The sequence below is a fragment of the Triturus cristatus genome, chromosome 1_2, assembly GCF_964204655.1.
Source record: "Triturus cristatus chromosome 1_2, aTriCri1.1, whole genome shotgun sequence".
NCBI lineage: Eukaryota > Metazoa > Chordata > Amphibia > Caudata > Salamandridae > Triturus > Triturus cristatus.
In genome coordinates, this window is record NC_140580.1 from 591,495,440 (window position 1) to 591,507,716 (window position 12,277).

Consider the following 12,277-nt stretch of genomic DNA (forward strand, 5'->3'; position numbering starts at 1 on the left):
TAATAAACATTTAAATAAGGTATTTGTATTCAAAACATTAAGCGTGTGCTAGAGCCTTTCTTTTACATTCCTCAGGCCACATTATGTAGCCATAAGACCAACCACAAGGCATTCATGCAGTCCCTAGCTGGAGAGCAAAAGCTCTAGCTCCATCAAAGCTTGAAAACATCACAACCTGTCCCTGGGGTAATGTTCTATAGACCTCAGGAAAAAAAGGATTAATTTTTGTACAATATTTCTTGGGGGCTGCTGCACTCCCTACAGCCCCCAACACTTAAAAACATGCTGGTGGTGACCCTACCCAGATTTGGGCATCACCGTGCAGCAAAATATATGTAAATGAGCCCATTAAGGGAATTATACTGCACTCCTTGATAGGAGCAGTGAACAATAAATCAGGCATTTATTACTTTCCTTTTTTCCATGGGGCTGCTCGGGAGCCGGCTACACTTAGATGGAGTTTTTTTCTACTGGGTGCCCGGTCCCACCTGGGTCTCCCAACATATTTAACGTAAAGGGTCATGGGGGGGGGGGGGGGGGGAGTCCTATTGCCCCTGTGGCCCGCTGCTCCCGTGCCAGCACCTGTCCTAGGTGCTGCAGGAACCAGCTAGGCTCGGAGAAACTTTTCTTTATGTGTGGGAGCATCCTAGGCTCCCTGCGTGTGAGCCCATGGGTAGGGAGAAACCTTTCCGCACCTGCCTGGTGGGAGCCTTTCTGCTCCTACTGGGTGAGAGCACTGAAATCTTCCCTGTCCGTGCTCTCGTGGGGAGGAAATAGTGCCCCAGGGAATGGGGTCCCTGGGATACCAACAGTCAATCAGCTCGGGGGATGGGGTTCCCAGGGTTGTACCATGGCACACGGACTGGGGCCACATGCCCACTCCCTAAAATATAACAAAGCAGCCCTGGTGGTGGGGTCCCCGAGGACATACCATGGCTCGGGGAGGAGAGTCCCATGCCTACAGCCAATCCACACAAAAATTAGGCCCCGGGATGGGGTCTCCAGGGCCTCCAAATGGCTTGGGAGTGGGGCCTCATACCCCCTCCCCATAAAAATGATACCAGATGTGGCTGCCGTAGCCTTCAATGTCTCAGGGAGCGGAGCTACACACCCCTCCAAAAAACACTGCACAAACCCCCCTGGCCCTGGTCCACCCTGGGGGCTTTTATTTGAAAAGGGCGGAAGGCAACTTAAAAAAAAAAATTCAGTGAATCCATGTACTGGTGCACATTCTAGTGGCATAGAGTGTAGTGGCATTCAGTGGAATAGCATACAGTACAAGTGGTGTAGAATGGAGTTTGGTACAGTGGAATAGTGTACACTGTGGTAGGGTAGAGTGGATTGGCGTAGAGTGGAATTGTGTACAGTGGAGTGGCTTATAATGTAGTGATGTACAACAGCGTATAGTGTGGTGGAGTAGAGTGGAGTGGAGTAGAGTGCAGTGGTGTAGAGTTGAGTCGTGTAGAGTGTTGTTGCGTGCAATGGAATTGTGTATAGTGGAGTGGTGTATAGTGGAGTGGGGCACAGTAGAGTGTAATACCATAAGTGGAGTAGCAAAGAGTGCAGTGGCATAGAGTGGCAATGCGTACAGTGGAGGGAGGTCCAGTGTAGAGGCATACAGTGGAACAGTGCAGAGTGGAGTGTCATACAGTGGAGTACAGTGGAATAGCGTAGAGTGGAGTGGCATAGAGTGGAGTGGAATAGAGTGGAGTGGCATTCAGTGGAATAACGTACAGCAGACTAGCAAATATTTAAATATCATACAATGGATTAGCGTAGAGTAGCATACAGTGGAGTGGTGTACACTGGAGTGGCGTAGATGGAATAGCACACACTGGAATGGAAGAGAGTACAGTGGTGTACTGTGGAGTGGCGTAGAGTGACATGGAATTGAGTTCAATAGCGTAGAGGGGAGTGGTGTACAGTGGAGTGGAGTGACGTAGATTACAATAGCATAGAGTGGAGTGGTGTACAGTGGAGTAGAGTAGAGCGGCGCCCAGTGAATTACCATAGAATGAAGTGGCGTAGAGCGGAGTGACATGGAGTGGCATACAGTGATAATGTAGAGTGGCATAGAGTTGACCTGCATGGAGTGTGTTAATTAAAACAGACGTAGCGTGAAAGTCTGTGAACGAATGTAGATGTAATGTGGCAGGACTATACATTATGAGGTGTAAATGTTAACTTTTTGGTAGTATGTGTCGACAGTGTAACTAGTGTTAAAGTTATACGTTTTTAATAAACAATTATATATTGTGCTGCAGTATACTGCAGTACGTTTGCAGTATACCGCGGTAGATAAGGATGAGAAGTCAGTATGGGATTGGCTTATGGCTGTGTTTACCAAAGAAAAAAGGCAGCAATGTAGTTTTTATCACAGTTTTGCAGTTTTCTGCGTTTCCCTGCATTATGTGTTAGGGTCTTCGATATACAGAAGTAGTAGGTTTTATTGTTGTTCACTACCTACTACCACTTTACTAAAGTGGTAATAGGTGAAAAAATGTATTTATAATTTTCTATATATTTTTATAGCACTCTAGGAGAACTGCACATTTTTTAAAGTAGTGCAGTAATTTGTAGGTATTACTGTGCTACTACATTTTTGTGCATATTTAAATATGTTAAAAATAGAAAATACATTATATTTGTAAAATATAGTGTAATATAGTATTTTTTATTTTTAACATTTTTGACGAGTACTACGATACTCTGTACATTTAAAAAAAATATAGAAACGTATACATATTTTTTAATACCTATTACCACTTTACTAAAGTGGTAGTATGTAGGGGAAAAATACCAAACCTAATACTTACCAAGACCTGAAGGTGTGACATAGAACACAGTCAAACTGTAACTAAACAACATGACTCCATTTAACTTTGGCGAAGGCAGTCATTAGTCAATCGCCTAATGACTTTCACTAGGTTCTGTGGTACTTCCATGAAATACCATATCCTTATGTGAAAGTACTGCAACAACAGATATTACTAAGTTAAATTGCCTTATAACTTAAAAATACTTCCTTGTAGTACCCGAAAGAATCATCTGCGCACCATAATGTCTAATCCTGACAAATTTCATGTAAATTCGTTCAGCTGTTTCCACACTACGTCCAATACAAAAGTCTATGGAAAATGTATTGGTGGAAAAATGCGTTTTAGGACTCCCTTTTATCTTTACACCTCCTTGACCAATCACAGCAAGACTTTGCATCATCTGCCAATGGAAGAATCGGTCTGCAAAGTTCTGTGGAGATTTGTCAAATGGGCTTAAAGTTATTATTGATTAAATATCCAAGAAATTCCCATCTCTGGTAAACCTAACTATAACTACAGTGTGGTTCAAGCTCTGTTGAACAGGGGCCCATTCGGATTTCCACTCTGTACACTTTCCATCATGTAAAATTTATGTGGATTTGTGTATCTGGGAGCTTTCATCTAAGGAGTTTAGGAGAAAATAAACAAAACCAGCTTTGCTAGGTGCATTTTTAAATGGTTAGTTTTACATGCAAAACGTGTCTGGTCATTAGCTGTTTGCTTTGCTGTTCAGGAAAAACCCAAGGAAGTTAGTGCCACAACTCAACATGGAGGCAGTACTTAATTCGTAAAGAATTAAGTGCCAGGGCCCTTGTCAGGAGACTACTGCAGCTTGCACCACCCATTGCACTACTAATGACAATTCAGACTTTGTATACATTAAAAGGACTAATACCTGCCACCCAAGCTATTTGTATAGCTTTGGGTGACAGGTATTGGCCGTTGTGAATGTATATAGAATTCTTAAACAACTGTTGTTGTGTTCATCACAAAATTAGCAAACAGCGCCACTATGTGGCTGGCTGTCCTGTGGGGGCAGACATTGTCATCATTCTGAACTTCTGGGTGGCCTTAGCCTCAGATGGTTTGCCATACAAATCCATTAACACCTTTAAATCGGCCATCTCGGCTGGCCAAGTACTGATAGATGGGCACCCGGATGGGGAACATTCTCTGGTCTGTAAACTTCTCTGGGGCATTAGACTGTCTGTCCCAGCTGAACCCACTTATTCAAGGTTGTGGGATGTTAATAAGATTCTTTGCTTGTTTAAGTCATGACCCTCTAATAAGTAACTTTCCAGGATACAGAAGTCAGCAAAACTAGCTACTCTATTGTGTTTAATCTCCTGCAGAAGAGTCTCGGATGTGAGAGCTCTAGATTTAAATGGTAGGATTATTTACTCCAGATGGAGTAACTTTCAATATCTCCAGACAAGCAAAATGTAATTCAAGAACTGTATCATATCAAGCATTTTCAAGTGCTCCACAGTTATGCGTGGTTAGAGCATTGAAGGCCTATGAGTGCAAGACAGAAGACTTCCGCCCTCAGGGTGAAAGACAAATATTCATTGCTCTCACTAAACCTCACCTCCCCTACCATTGCTAAATGGGTCTGACGGGCCATGCAGGAAGCGGGGATCAACATCTCCCAGTTTGGAGCTCACTCTGTGAGGGGAGCCATGGCTTCGAAAGCTTTCTCATTGGGAGATCGTATGGAGGACATTCTCAATGCAGAGGATTAGTCCTTAGATTCTACCTTCAAAAGGTATTACTTCAAACCAGTTACAAATCTGGCATCTTTCGTAGTGGAGAAGCTTTAAACTAACCTAATCCTCGCCTTCGGTCCTAATATAAAATGAAAAATTTCCTAGCCATCGTAAAGGAAAGTTTAAATTCTATCAAGTACTTAGAGGCGAGGATTAGCCCACTCTTCTGAATTGGTTTATGAACCCACCCAATATGATGTGCAATTACAATACTGAAGTGTCCAATTGACGATATTGTAAAGTTATGAAGAACTGCTTCACAATTTCTTGTCTTGATATACTTGCTTGCATATTGTGTTTCTAGCATTGTCTGATGACCGTGAGCTGATGTAGTTTAGATAACAAAATTCTTAAGTCACTTATTTGTCTTCTCAGGGACGGATTCAAATAAACAGGAATGATCAAAGAGAGATCGGCTGTGTTCGGTAAAAGAAAGAGGACAATAGAGCGTCTCCCAGGGATGTTGAAAGGACATGCACTGTTCTGACTGGATGAACTGTTTCTTTCTTTTCCCCAAGGACTCATGGGAAATGTAGTTTAATGTGGATACATGAGGTTTGATGGCTGCTGTGTATTAAAGTGGGGAAAGTAAAGCCTAATCCTCACCTCCTTGTCCTTAATAGAACGGAAACTTTCCATAACGATTACTAGGAAACTTTTCACTTTTAGATATACATACTCTGTGACTCAGATTCAAGGTGCTTTCAATGTTGAAAAATGAAAAGTTAGTCCACCATTTTGCTCTGTGCAGCAAACTACATGAGTATTTGGAAGGTGTAGTAATTTAAATTAATACCTTAGTAGAGATCAGACTGATTGTGTCCACCAAAATAATGAATTTGGGTTATTCAACCTATGGTACAATGGAAAATGAAGGCATTGTCTTCCCTTCGATATAAATAACTAGATTATGCATTGCTAAACACTGGTTAAAGTTGAATCCCTACAATTTCGCTATTTGGAAGAATTTTTTTATGAATGATTCTAGCTTGTCAGAATCTAGGACCCAGTCAAGCATTGGTTGGATTGTATATAAAGCCTCCTAACGAGACCAGCTGCCTAGAAGTCTATTTAAGACACCACGACTTTGTTTTAATGATGTATGTCTTCTGACCTTACCTCTTCTATTATTGTTCTAAAAAACAAAACAAAATCCAGATAATTAACACACCCCTCCCCAAAAATAACATGAGTATAATGTTGCGCAATAGGTCATGCAAATTTCACATAATTTTTGTTTTTACCCTGCTTATGTTTTATGAGTAATTTTCGCTTACAGTAGAATTGTTAGAGCATAAAATGCTTAGCAGGATTCCATGTGACTGGATCTGTGCCACAGCCGTATGCATAGCAGTAACAATGTGCCTGGCGCGACTTAAGAAATGTATCAACAATACATTAAGGCAGGTGAAATGAAATGAAATGAAAACAGATTTCTAAAGCGCATGGCTGCCCTTGAGCGTCCCAGCGCTAAGTAATACACTGAGCCACTGTCCCAGAACATCAGAAGGAACCTACAAAGGAAAAAGAAGGGTCTTAAGTGTTTTGCGGAATTTTATCAGGTTGGATTCATTACGCAGAACCGCTGGTAAGGAATTCCAAAGATGACCCGCGTTAATAGAAAAACGACGTCCACCCGTTTTCACCTTTTTTGCTCTGGGTATCACTACAAGGTTCCCAGCTTCAGAGCGAAGGGCACGGGAGGGTTTGTAGGGGCGGATCAAATCCGCCAGGTATCTTTTGCGACATCTGTACGCTACAACATACTTTGCGTACAATTATCATAGAATTAGCAACCAGGTGTAATTCACATAATAGGTGTAATTTGAATACAAACATTATCATATTACAGTTAGGAAAAGTTATGCAATTATTCTCACTCCCACTAATTACACAATTTTTCCTTGAACACTCTACTATTCATTTAAAGAGGCGTTTTAGCATTTACCAGATGTGAATTCAATTATTAATGTATTTGCATTTAGGGAGGACTATCAAGAAATAGTCTTGAAGCATGACTGCAGTTGTTATACAGCTCAATGAACTAGAATCAAATGGACTATACATATCTAAAAATGAGATTAGAATGTAAAACAATTAATAAGAAAAATAAACTATGATTTAAACAATAAGCCAGAATTACAGCGCCTCCGTCCAGTCTGTGTCATCCAATGGGCCCACATCCTCCACCCACCGGTCTCTAAGGGTCTGCAGGGTTGGGGCCCCATGAATGACCAAGGCTTGATATACTCGGGAAATCTTGGGCTCCCGGAGGCCCCCCATGAAGACCCTGGCTTCCAGTGGGTTAAAGTCGGCTAATTCATCTACGCCCTCCACATATGGAGTGATAGCATGCCGGAACTGTAAATACTTGAGAAATTGCGATGGGGGCATGTTGAACTCTCCCCGCAGACACTGGAATGACTTCAGCGTTACACCCTGCACCACATCCCCGAGCTTGGATATGCCGATGCGGTCCCAGCCCACAAAGCCGGACAGCGCAGCCAGTCGGGGCAAGCGACCATTATGCCACAGTGGAGTCTCCAACGTGAGCCTATTCCACCAGCCCATCTGCCTCAGGGCCTGTCTCCAGATTTGGAAGACAACTCGAGTCACCGGCGGCAGCGCCGAATGCATGGGGGCCACATATAAGATCGTGTCTAGGGTATATGGATCCATCAACCGACGCTCGACCGCATACGCCGGGTCACTCCTATCCCCATACCACCACTCATTGAGGACGAGGAGATGGGAAGCCTGATAGTAGGAGAGTATATCAGACGCCGCCAGGCCGCCACTATACACCGAGAGGAAGCAGGTTCGCAGTGCCACCCACATCCCGCCTCCCTCCCACAGAGTTGTGTTCACTCTACGGAACCAGCCCGGTGGAATAACATACGGATGATTCTGCAGCTGATACAGCAGACGGGGAAGCGCGACCATCTTGAAGATGGCCGAACGACCATATATTGTCAGTGGCATACGCGCCCACAGCTTAACGTCGTTGCGCACCCTGTCCCATACGGGGACCATATTTCTCTCCCATGCAATAGCCGGAACGTCCGACAGGAATACCCCCAGATATTTAAGCCCCCCTACTGCCAGCTGAACCGAAGCGCGCCAGCCCCTCCGATGGGCCTCACCCCCCAGGACCCACAGTGCAGATTTTTGCAGATTCATGTGGAGACCCGAGGTCTCCCCAAATATTTGCATGATCCGCAGCAACCGCGGCCCCGTCCGATCTATATCCGTCAGAAAGAAAAGCACGTCGTCCGCATATAGTGCGATGCGGTCAGACAGGCCCTCAGACCACTGAAACCCGGCCACCTGTGCGTCTACCCAGACCCACGCCGCCAATGGCTCAATCGCCAGCGCGAATAAATATGGGGACAGGGGGCAGCCCTGACGCGTGCCCCGGCCCACCGGAAACTGGGCAGAGATCGCCCCCGCCACCCAAACCGAAGCCGATAAGTCCGTATATAGCAGCAGCAGATACGAAAGGAATCTCGGCCCTAGGTTCAGGCGTCTCAGCAGGGCGAAGAGGTACTGCCAACTTAGGGAATCAAAGACCCGATCCATATACGCCAACAAGAGAGCCGCAGGTACTCCCAATCTTTGCACGGCCGCAATCTCGACGTGCGCTCGTCGAATATTGTGACGCGTCGCTCTGTTTGGCATGAATCCGGCCTGATCCGGATGGATTAAGGACGTAATATGGGGCAGTAAGCGATTCGCCAGGGCTTTCGCCAAGATCTTAGCCTCCACATTAAGGAGGGATATGGGGCGATACGATGCGTGCAATTTGGGGGGCCTACCAGGCTTGTGGAACACCACTATTTTGGCGTGCCGCCAATCGCGCGGGAGTATCCCCCGTTCGCGAGCCTCCTCCAGGGCCGCACTATAGTGTGGACCGAGCTGCAAGAAGTGTTTCCGAAAGAATTCAGCGGGGAATCGGTTCGGGCCCGGCGCCTTCCCGGGGTTGAGACCACCCACCGCCTCCCCCAGCTCATCAATCATTAGCGGGAGTTCTAACTCCTCTCGTACCGAATCCGAGAGGGCCCGAGGAGGAATGTCCACAAGGAACCGCTCTATCATCTCTACCGATAGGACCTCCTGCGGACCATAGAGGTCCGCATAGTACCCCGCAAAACTCTCCGCCAGCACACTAGGATCCGAAATGGGGCCACCAGCGGCATCCACCAGCCCCGGGAGCACCCGCAAATGATTCATGCCCTGACACAGCCTATGGAGCATCCGGCCTGACTTATCCCCCCGTTGATAAACCCGACTACGAGTTGCCAACCATGCCTGACGCGCCTCCTCCATTAACATCGAGGCATAGCTCTGTTACGTGAACGGGAGGCGACGACGAGCCCAGCCTCCACCCTCCACGGTGCTCCGGCTCTCCAGGGTGGCAATCTCGGCTTCCGCCTGTAGGGCCCTTTCCCCCTTGCGCCGACGCGCCATGGCACAATACGAGATGTCCACCCCGCGAAGCGTCGATTTAAGCGCCTCCCACACCGCGGCTCCAACGCCTCCCGCATGCACGACCCATATTCCTCCTGCTGCAGGTGCCACACCGACATGCGTCACCGAAACGGCTGCCGCGAGTACCCCAGGCGCAACACCGCCGCCACCAGAGAGTGGTCCGAAAGGCCCCGCGGGAGAATCTCCGCCCCTATGGCCCTGCCGGACAGGTCTCGGGATAGAGAAATGTAATCCAGCCGCGAGAACGAGCCGTGCACTGCAGAAATATATGTATATGCACGCTGCATGCCATGAAAATGCCGCCAGACATCTACCCAGTCTAAGCCCTCCGCCAAAGCTCTCAGTTTGGTATGTGTCGAACTATCGGACACTCTCTCCTCCCTCCACCAATCCCTGGAGCCCTCCATAACCTCATTCCAGTCTCCGCCAACCACACATACCACGTCTGAGAATTCAGTCCAGACCGCGGTGATCCTCTCCACCAGTGCCCAGGACATCGGGGGCGGGGCATACACGCTTCCAAACACCACCCAGTCACTCCCTATTTGCCCCTTAGCAAAGACGTAACATCCCTGAGCATCTGTCCACACCCTATCATGTGTGTACGGGACTCGCTTATGCACTAGTATAGCGACACCCCGAGACCCCCTGTGTGAATCCCGCATGAAAATCTAGGTATACCCATACCTCTGGAGGCAGGGAGTCTTTGTGCCTAGCAGGTGTGTCTCCTGCAAGAGCAGTATGTCTGCCGCCACTCGCTTGGCGTATCGCAGGAGCGCCCCCCGCTTAATCTTATCTAGGGCCCCCCTTACATTCCAACTTACTACCTTGACGGTACCCAGCTGCGCAGTAGCTTGTGCCATACCTCTTGCTCCAGACGTACCATGGGAAACATGCGGTCAACAGTAACTATACCAACTTCCAACACCCCGTGGCCCCCCTCCCCCCAACCCCATACCTCAAAAACCTTGAAGCACCTGTCGCGGTGGAACTCACCTCCAGGCTCCAACTGGGAACCCCTTACTCGCCCCATCCAATGGATCCCCCCCCAACCGCCCAAAACAACCGGTGCGCCACCGAAACAACGCTACCCGCACCCCATAAGTTCCGTATCCCCCCCGATCCCACTCCCCAAAAATGTAGAAGCCGCAGGGCCAGACACTATAACAAACTGTCTGGCAGAGCCCCTTCAACTGCCCCCCCCGCTCGAGGAGCCAGTCCCAGACACCGAGCCACGGGATCCGGAGTGCCTCCGGGACCTAGAACGCCGGGGGTGTTTCCCTTTCGACTTGTGGCTGTCCCGGGCCGCTCCAGCAGCCTCGTTGTTGGTCTCCCGTCTCGGAGGCGACTGCGGCCGAAGACGTACAGTTTCATCAGTCCATTTAAAGACCTCCTCGGGTGAATCAAAAAAGTGTGTGCGGGACCTGTAGACCACCCGCAATCAGGCCGGGTACAGAAGAGCATAAGGCAGCTTCAGGGCGCGAAGCCGGGCCTTCGCCGCCAAGAAGGACTGTTGTTGTTGCTGCACCAGGCGGGTATAGTCCGGGAATATAAGAATGCGTGTGTTCTCAAACAACAGGGGCTCCTTCGCCCTAGCCTGCTTCAGGATAACGTCACGATCATGGTAGTTCAGTATTTTAGCAATCACAGGCTGGGGACGAGAGCCCGGTGGCGGTTTCTGCGCCAGGGCCAGGGCCCTGTGCGCCCGCTCAACCACAAAACAGCGGGAAAGGGCGTCCGATGGCACCCAGCTCTCCAGCCATCCCAACAAGAACCGTGTCTCCCCCTTCACAGCCCTCCGGAAAACCCACAAAACGCAGGTTATTCCGTCGGGCCCGCCCTTCCGCATCTTCCACTCGCTCCGCCAGGCCCCTCTGCACCACCTCCAACGCCTTGACTCGGTTCTTAAGTGTCCCCACGTCATCTTCCACCCCAGAGATCCTTGTCTCGGCCTCAGTGATGTGATCCACGGCATTCCGTAGGTCCTGGCGGAGCAGCGTAACATCCGCCCCCACTGCCCCGATTTTGGCGTCTAGCATGTCTCTTGACTGCGTAATTGCAGCCATCAGCTCCGCGATGCTGGGGCCTCCTGACTGCGACGTGCTCGGGACTGCTGCGGTCGCCCCATGAACCGTTAACTTGTCGATCGGGCCCTGCTTGGGCTGGCCACCTCCCTTGCCATCCCTCGTTATCGTGCGTCGCGGGCTGCGGCCCTCCCGCTCCCAGTCACACTCTCCGCCGCCTCGAGGGCCGCCCCCCGGATAGCAATATGGTAGGCGGTCCCACGCCGCCGCTCTCATCCAGCACCCCTACTGGATCGCCCCGATGGGCAGGCGAGCCCAGGAATACCCCTTCCAGTCGTTCGCCCTCCGTCCAGGGGCCACCAAACAGTGCCACTCCCAGCACACCGCCAGGTAGGGGGGAGGGGGGCAGGCCACCGTAGCCGAATCTAGCTGCTGAGACCCCGGCTACCCCAGCGACCCGTCCATCGCCTGGCCTCCTCAACTCACACCCCAGATAGCTTCTCCGCGGCGCGAAGATCGCCCGTATTCCCCGTGGTCCGGCTCGACCACCGAGCTCTCGCCTACCAGCCGCGCCAGCCGCTCCGGTCGTGGAAGGCTCGTGCAGGGGGCCCCCCGGCCACACTCCCCGCCCTGGGTCCAACCGGACAGCCGAAGCCTCTTCGCCTCTCTCCTCCGGGCCCCAGATATGACGCGGCCCCTCCTCCTCCTCTGGGCACGGTCGGTGACTGGGGGGCACAGGGAAGGATCAACGCCCCCCCGGCGGCACTCACCCGCACACCAGCATCCCTCTCCAAGCGCTGCCACCACTCTCAAGCTGCTCAAATCGCCTCAGGCTCCCAGGCCCCGTATGAAGCTCCTCCTAGGCCTCCCGCGATGGTGGCGCCGCCGCAGCCCCGGCTACACAAGGGCATCGCCTCCTCTCCGTCAGTAGGCCGCATACGGCCGCAGGATTTCACCCCCGGCTCCGCCGCTATCCGGGCCCCGTCCGGCTCACTGGACCGCTCTGCAGGGGGGGCACCGGTCCGCCGCTCCGCCAGCCAGCCGGATAGCAGTGCAGGATCGGGTGGGCAGGATATCGGGTAGGATTTTGATGCCGGGCGGTGCGGAGCTAGCTCAATGCACGTCCGCCATATCGGCTTGCCAAGCCACGCCCCCAGAAAGGACCATTTTGATAGAAACA

The 12,277-nt window shown here is 50.0% G+C and overlaps 1 protein-coding gene across 1 annotated transcript in view; it reads right to left on the reverse strand.

The window, feature by feature from the left end:
• CFAP43 (cilia and flagella associated protein 43) overlaps positions 1 to 12,277 on the reverse strand; it is a 638,428-nt gene that overhangs the window by 363,194 nt on the left and 262,957 nt on the right. The window lies entirely within an intron of this gene.